The following is a 7,998-nucleotide window of genomic DNA, read 5'->3' as shown; positions in this document are numbered from 1 at the left end:
TGTTTCAATTCTCAATCCCAGGATTGTCATTATCAATCAAGTTTTCTGGCCAAGTGGCAAGTCATGCACATGTCTTTATCACCAGACTGCTGTACATCTATGTGAAAAGTTTAATGAAAATAGAGGTGCTATTAAAAATCGAATAGAAACGGGTCCTTATTTGTTTCCCCGACTGCGCTTCAGAGACTTGGTAGAGGATGCTCAATCAGGCAACGGAAGGGATTTTATTCCCTACTGCTGTTCCAAGTTTGTCCGCTAGGAGTCATTGTGAGCTCACTAGAGATGCGCCGAGGGCCATGCTGCAACGATACGGATGAGAACACGTGGATTTCCACACAATCCACACACACAGATGTGATGTACTATTACCGGTTGTTATTTTTATCAGGTCATATAATACAATTATATTCCATGTGACCTATGGCCTAAATGCATTTGTGGATGTTCTGGGCATAGTCATTTATAGGATATCTGTGGTTCGGTGTCACTATTTTTGTACTTGTATAGCCAACATTGACTATAGTTCGAACTATATGTGAAAATGAATATAACTTTAGTTTAGTTGCAGAAGATTGTTGTGAGTACTCTCCAATCAATGCAATTTATTTCATTCAACTCCTTAACATTCTCTGAAAGTAAAGACGAGTGTGTATGCAAAAAGGGACATGATGAATATGTCTGGGTATTGGTGCAGGTGAACTATCATTGACTATGACACATCTGGGTCAGACAGATGATGTGGTCGTTAGGAAGGTCTGGGTCAGACATGATGTGGTCGTTAGGAAGGCCTGGGTCAGACATGATGTGGTCGTTAGGAAGGACTGGGTCAGACATGATGTGGTCTTTAGGAAGGTCTGGGTCAGACATGATGTGGTCGTTAGGAAGGTCTGGGTCAGACATGATGTGGTCTTTAAGAAGGTCTGGGTCAGACATGATGTGGTCTTTAAGAAGGTCTGGGTCAGACATGATGTGGTCGTTAGGAAGGTCTGGGTCAGACATGATGTGGTCGTTAGGAAGGACTGGGTCAGACATGATGTGGTCGTTAGGAAGGTCTGGGTCAGACATGATGTGGTCGTTAGGAAGGTCTGGGTCAGACATGATGTGGTCGTTAGGAAGGTCTGGGTCAGACATGATGTGGTCGTTAGGCAGGACTGCGTCAGACATGATGTGGTAGGTAGGAAGGACTGGGTCAGACATGATGTGGTCGTTAGGAAGGTCTGGGTCAGACATGATGTGGTCGTTAGGCAGGACTGGGTCAGACATGATGTGGTCGTTAGGAAGGACTGGGTCAGACATGATGTGGTCAATAGGAAGGTCTGGGTCAGACAGGATGTGGTCGTTAGGAAGGACTGGGTCAGACATGATGTGGTCGTTAGGAAGGTCTGGGTCAGACATGATGTGGTTGTTAGGAAGGTCTGGGTCAGACATGATGTGGTCGTTAGGAAGGTCTGGGTCAGACATGATGTGGTCGTTAGGAAGGTCTGGGTCAGACATGCTGTGGTCGTTATGAAGGTCTGGGTCAGACATGATGTGGTCTTTAAGAAGGTCTGGGTCAGACATGATGTGGTCGTTAGGAAGGACTGGGTCAGACATGATGTGGTCGTTAGGAAGGTCTGGGTCAGACATGATGTGGTCGTTAGGAAGGACTGGGTCAGACATGATGTGGTCGTTAGGAAGGTCTGGGTCAGACATGATGTGGTCGTTAGGAAGGACTGGGTCAGACATGATGTGGTCGTTAGGAAGGACTGGGTCAGACATGATGTGGTCGTTAGGAAGGTCTGGGTCAGACATGATGTGGTCGTTAGGAAGGACTGGGTCAGACATGATGTGGTCGTTAGGAAGGTCTGGGTCAGACATGATGTGGTCGTTAGGAAGGACTGGGTCAGACATGATGTGGTCGTTAGGAAGGACTGGGTCAGACATGATGTGGTTGTTTGGAAGGTCTGGGTCAGACATGATGTGGTTGTTAGGAAGGACTGGGTCAGACATGATGTGGTCGTTAGGCAGGACTGGGTCAGACATGATGTGGTCGTTAGGAAGGTCAGACATGATGTGGTCGTTAGGAAGGACTGGGTCAGAAATGATGTGGTCGTTTGGAAGGTCTGGGTCAGACATGATGTGGTCGTTAGGAAGGACTGGGTCAGACATGATGTGGTCGTTAGGCAGGACTGGGTCAGACATGATGTGGTCGTTAGGAAGGTCAGACATGATGTGGTAGGTAGGAAGGTCTGGGTTAGACATGATGATGTGGTAGGTAGGAAGGTCTGGGTTAGTCATGATGATGTGGTAGGTAGGAAGGTCTGGGTCAGACATGATGATGTGGTAGGTAGGAAGGTCTGGGTTAGACATGATGATGTGGTAGGTAGGAAGGTCTGGGTTAGACATGATGATGTGGTAGGTAGGAAGGTCTGGGTTAGACATGATGATGTGGTAGGTAGCAAGGTCTGGTTCAGTCGTGATGATGTGGTAGGTAGTATAGTATAACAAAGACATCAGCTGACATTCTCATCCTGGGGTTTTCACAGTCACAGCAAGGGGATACTGCTGGAGTGTATGTGTGTGTGTGCTTGCTCGTGTAACATTATAGCTTCCGTGACTCGCCCCAACCTGGGCTCGAACCAGGGACCCTCTGCACACATCGACAACAGCCACCCTCGAGGCATCGTTACCCATCGCTCCACAAAAGCCACGGCCCTTGCAGATCAAGGGGAACAACTACTTATAGGTCTCAGAGCGAGTGACGTCACCGATTGAAACGCTATTGGCGCGCACCCCGCTAACTAGCTAGTCATTTCACATCGGTTACACTCGCAACATGTGTGTGTGTGTGTGTGTGTGTGTGTTTGTTTGTTAATGTTGGTGCATGTCTGTGTGTGGCATCCTCACTAGCCCCCAGGTCTCATTATCTTGGCTCTCCTTCACCAGACTGCTCCCTGAGTCTTGGCTCTCCTTCACCAGACTGCTCCCTGAGTCTTGGCTCTCCTTCACCAGACTGCTCCCTGAGTCTTGGCTCTCCTTCACCAGACTGCTCCCTGAGTCTTGGCTCTCCTTCACCAGACTGCTCCCTGAGTCTTGGCTCTCCTTCACCAGACTGCTCCCTGAGTCTTGGCTCTCCTTCACCAGACTGCTCCCTGAGTCTTGGCTAAAGTCATGTTTTTATACAGCGTCCAGCGTCCAGCTCAGCTATCAAAATCACAAGCTGAAACATGTGGCGTTTTCAACACCTTCCTAATATTGAGTTGCCCCCCCCCCCCCCCTTCCCCACCCCCCCATTCTTGATACACGGGAAACCCCAGCAGTGTTTCAGTTCTTGACACACTCAAACCGGTGTGCATTCAAAGGCACTTAATCAATATTTTGTCTTTCCCATTCACCTTCTGAATGGCACACATACACCATCCATGTCTCAACACTAGCGGTTCTGGGGGAGGACTGGGTCAGACACCTAAATGTGGAGCATGAAATAATTTTTACATAACAAATTTTTGCTATCGTTCTTTTTTTATTTTTTTTATTTTTTTTACATCCGTTATTAATGTAACTGGCCCCTCTAACAGTACAACTGGCCCCTCTAACAGTACAACTGGCCCCTCTAACAGTACAACTGGCCCCTCTAACAGTACAACTGGCCCCTCTAACAGTACAACTGGCCCCTCTAACAGTACAACTGGCCCCAGCTTGGTCCCCCCAGTTGAAATGGTCTAGAACCGCCACTGTGTCTCAATTGTCTCAAGGCTTAGAAATCCTTCTTTAACCTGTCTCATCCCCTTCATCTACGCGGATTGAAATTGATTTAACATGTGACATCAATAAGGGATCATAGCTTTCACCTGGATTCACCTGGTTAGTCTATGTCAGTGGTCACCAACCTGTTGATCGCGATCGACTTGTCGATCGCCAAACATTTCTGTAAAAAACCCACGATAAATCCTAGTGTCCCTATTTTTTGTTGTTGTCTAGGGCTGTTGGTTGTAGGTGCAGCCAATTCAGCTGCCCTGCGCGCCGGGTAGGCAAACTGTTGCCATTTCATGTGTCTGAAGGTACAAACTCGGCCTTCCCGGTGGGTGCATTATGCCTCCGCTGGCCAATTAGATTGCTCAGATGACCGAGTCTGCAGTAACGTTGCAGGCGTAAAAGAAAGCTACGGCAAAATTGATACTGTGAGATTTCTAAACGTTTAAAACCATGACTAGAGAAAGACTGTCAACGAATACAGCAAAGAGCTGCTGTTTTTATGAGTGAGTTCATGCTTAAATTCTTACTCAGCACTGTCAACACTTTGTATTCAACACTTTTATAAGCCATAAAATGCGCGTTCTTCCTATTTCCACTCAGCGCTACAACAATCCCTGCAGCAGTAATGAATGAGTAGGAAAGTGTATCTGTAGGCTTGCGTTGTAGTTATTATTATGGGTCTTTTTTAATATCAAGGAATATTTAACTTTCTCTGTCATGGACTAACAACATGAATTTGTGCACGAGGCAGAAATAATGCGGTGCGACTCGAGTTTTGCCATCAGCTGGAAGACGGTGTCCCTTTTTGTTCAGTGTCAGTGGAGGAAAGGGAGAGCGGAGGGATGTTGAGAAACGGGCCCCCAGTCTGCTGCGTTGACATGTAAATTCAAGCAAAGCCAGTATGCGGTGTTAATCTATTGGGCCTATAGCTTACTGCACAAGCCTCATTGCTACAGAACTGTTTTTAATTGGTCAATGTTGCGTAGGCTTACATTTTTTAAAGTCATGTTAATAAAAAATCAGAGCGGTAGATCTCGGCATGCATTTTGACTCAGAAAGTGATCTTGACTCAGACAAGTTTGGTGACCACTGGTCTATGTCATGAAAATAGCTTTTGTATACACAGCGTATCTATCTATTCGACTCACTCCCACCTGTCAGTGAAACTGAGCTGATCCTGTCCTCTGTCTAGGCCTACAACACAAACATACGTCGCGGTGATACGATCAGGACAGGGTGAAAAATGTGGATCATAACCTTGACAAATGATTGAATCATTTGCACAATTCGCACTACAACAATTTGTCTTCTTTCCGTCTCTGGTCAGAGAGTCCAGAGTCCAGTTGGCCTGTTTACTACCTGAGGCAGTACTGGACAGTAGTTTGGATAATGTAAATGCTCCAGTATTGTATGTGTAGTGTGGCAGTGTGCTACAACTTTGATGAAAACAGCATTGTCCAGTCACGTTGTCACAGGGAGTCACGACAACAACATTGTCCAGTCACGTTGTCACAGGGAGTCACGACAACAACATTGTCCTGTCACATTGTCACAGGGAGTCACGACAACAACATTGTCCAGTCACGTTGTCACAGGGAGTCAAGACAACAACATTGTCCAGTCACGTTGTCACAGGGAGTCAAGACAACAACAATGTCCAGTCACATTGTCACGGGGAGTCAGGTTTCCATTCAAAAGTGTGAGTCATCAATTAATATTTTTCTGAGCGGGACCTGCTAGAGGAGATGTTAGTGAATGTGAGGACATGCGCACACACTCCCATTCCCCCTTGGCGTGCAAGACAGTGATCCAAATTGGGATGAAGTCCATCTACCGTTGGCCCTATACTCCTAAATCAAATCAAAATCAAATCAAATCGTATTGGTCACATACACATATTTAACAGATGTTATTGCAGGTGTAGTGAAATGCTTATGTTCCTGGATCCAACAGTGCAGTAATATCGAACAATTCACAACAATACACACATCTTAAAGTAAAATATTGGAATTAAGAAATATATAAATATTAGGATAAGCAATTGACTAAAATACAGTAGAATAGAATACAGTATATACATATGAGATGAGTAAAGCAGTATGTAAACATTGTTAAAATGACTAGTGTTCCATTATTAAAGTGACCAGTGACTCCAAGTCTACAGTCGTGGCCAAAAGTTTTGAGAATGACACAAATATTAATTTTCACAAAGTTTGCTGCTTCAGTGTCTTTAGATATTTTTGTCAGATGTTACTATGGAATACTGAAGCATAATTACAAGCATTTCATACGTGGCAAAGGCTTTTATTGACAATTACATGAAGTTGATGCAAAGAGTCAATACCCTTCTTTTTCAAGACCTCTGCAATCCGCCCTGGCATGCTGTCAATTAACTTCTTGGCCACATCCTGACTGATGGCAGCCCATTCTGGCATAATCAATGCTTGGAGTTTGTCAGAATTTGTGGGTTTTTGTTTGTCCACCCGCCTCTTGAGGATTGACCACAAGTTCTCAATGGGATTAAGGTCTGGTGAGTTTCCTGGCCATGGACCCAAAATATCGATGTTTTGTTCCCCGAGCCACTTAGTTATCACTTTTGCCTTATGGCAAGGTGCTCCATCATTCTGGAAAAGGCATTGTTCGCCACCAAACTGTTCCTGGATGGTTGGGAGAAGTTGCTCTCGTAGGATGTGTTGGTACCATACTTTATTCATGGCTGTGTTCTTTGGCAAAATTGTGAGTGAGCCCACTCCCTTGGCTGAGAAGCAACCCCACACATGAATGGTCTCAGGATGCTTTACTGTTGGCATGACACAAGACTGATGGTAGCGCTCACCTTGTCTTCTCCGGACAAGCTTTTTTCCGGATGCCCCAAACAATCGGAAAGGGGATTCATCAGAGAAAATGACTTTACCCCAGTCCTCAGCAGTCCAATCCCTGTACCTTTTGCAGACTATCAGTCTGTCCCTGATGTTTTTCCTGGAGAGAAGTGGCTTCTTTACTGCCCTTGTTGACACCAGGCCATCCTCCAAAAGTCTTCGCCTCACTGTGCGTGCAGATGCACTCACACCTGCCTGCTGCTATTCCTGAGCAAGCTCTGTACTGGTGGTGCCCCGATCCCGCAGCTGAATCAACTTTAGGAGATGGTCCTGGCGCTTGCTGGACATTCTTGGGCGCCCTGAAGCCTTCTTCACAACAATTGAACCGCTCTCCTTGAAGTTCTTGATGATCCGATAAATGGTTGATTTAGGTGCAATCTTACTGGCATCAATATCCTTGCCTGTGAAGCCCTTTTGTGCAAAGCAATGATGACAGTGTTTCCTTGCAGGTAACCATGATTGACAGAGGAAGAACAATGATTCCAAGCACCACCCTCCTTTTGAAGCTTCCAGTCTGTTATTTGAACTCAATCAGCATGACAGAGTGATGTCCAGCCTTGTCCTCGTCAACACTCACACCTGTGTTAACGAGAGAATCACTGACATGATGTCAGCTGGTCCTTTTGTGGCAGGGCTGAAATGCAGTGGAATGTTTTTTTTGTGATTAAATTAATTTGCATGGCAAAGAGGGACTTTGCAATTAATTGCAATTCATCTGATCACTCTTCATACCATTCTGGAGTATATGCAAATTGCCATCATACAAAATGAGGCAGCAGACTTTGTGAATATTATTATTTGCATTCTCAAAACATTTGGCCACGACTGTAGGGGAGCAGCCTCTGAGGTGCAGGGTTGAGTAACCGGGTGGAAGCCGGCTAGTGATGGCTATTTAACAGTCTGATGGCCTTGAGATAGACTGAAAAACATCTTCTCTCTGCCCCAGCTTTGATGCACCTGTACTGACCTCGCCTCCTGGATGATACAGGGGTGAACAGGCCGTGGCTCGGGTGGTTGATGTCCTTGATCAATTTGACCTTCCTGTGACATTGGGTGCTGTAGGTGTCCCGGATGGCAGTCGGTATGCCCCTGGTGATGTGTTAGGCAGACCGCACCACCCTCTGGAGAGCCCTGCGGTTGCAGGTGGTGCAGTTGCCGCACAAGGCGATGATACAGGTTGTAGTCATAAGGTCACACTGACCTTTGACCTCTAAATCTGTCCCCTCAGGGCCCAGCTGTTCACTGGGTCCGAGTATTCTACAGTGAGTGCATCACCAGCCGACCGTCATCAATCGTCTGTGTTTACCTGCTTCATCCTCCAGACATTCTCTCCTGTTGTTAAGAATTCTAATATGTCCTGCTGTGGCCTACTATAGCCTTGCCA

The sequence above is a fragment of the Salvelinus namaycush genome, chromosome 29 (assembly GCF_016432855.1).
Source record: "Salvelinus namaycush isolate Seneca chromosome 29, SaNama_1.0, whole genome shotgun sequence".
Taxonomy (NCBI): Eukaryota; Metazoa; Chordata; class Actinopteri; order Salmoniformes; family Salmonidae; genus Salvelinus; species Salvelinus namaycush.
The sequence above is the reverse complement of the archived record's forward strand: the minus strand, read 5'-3'. Positions refer to the sequence as shown.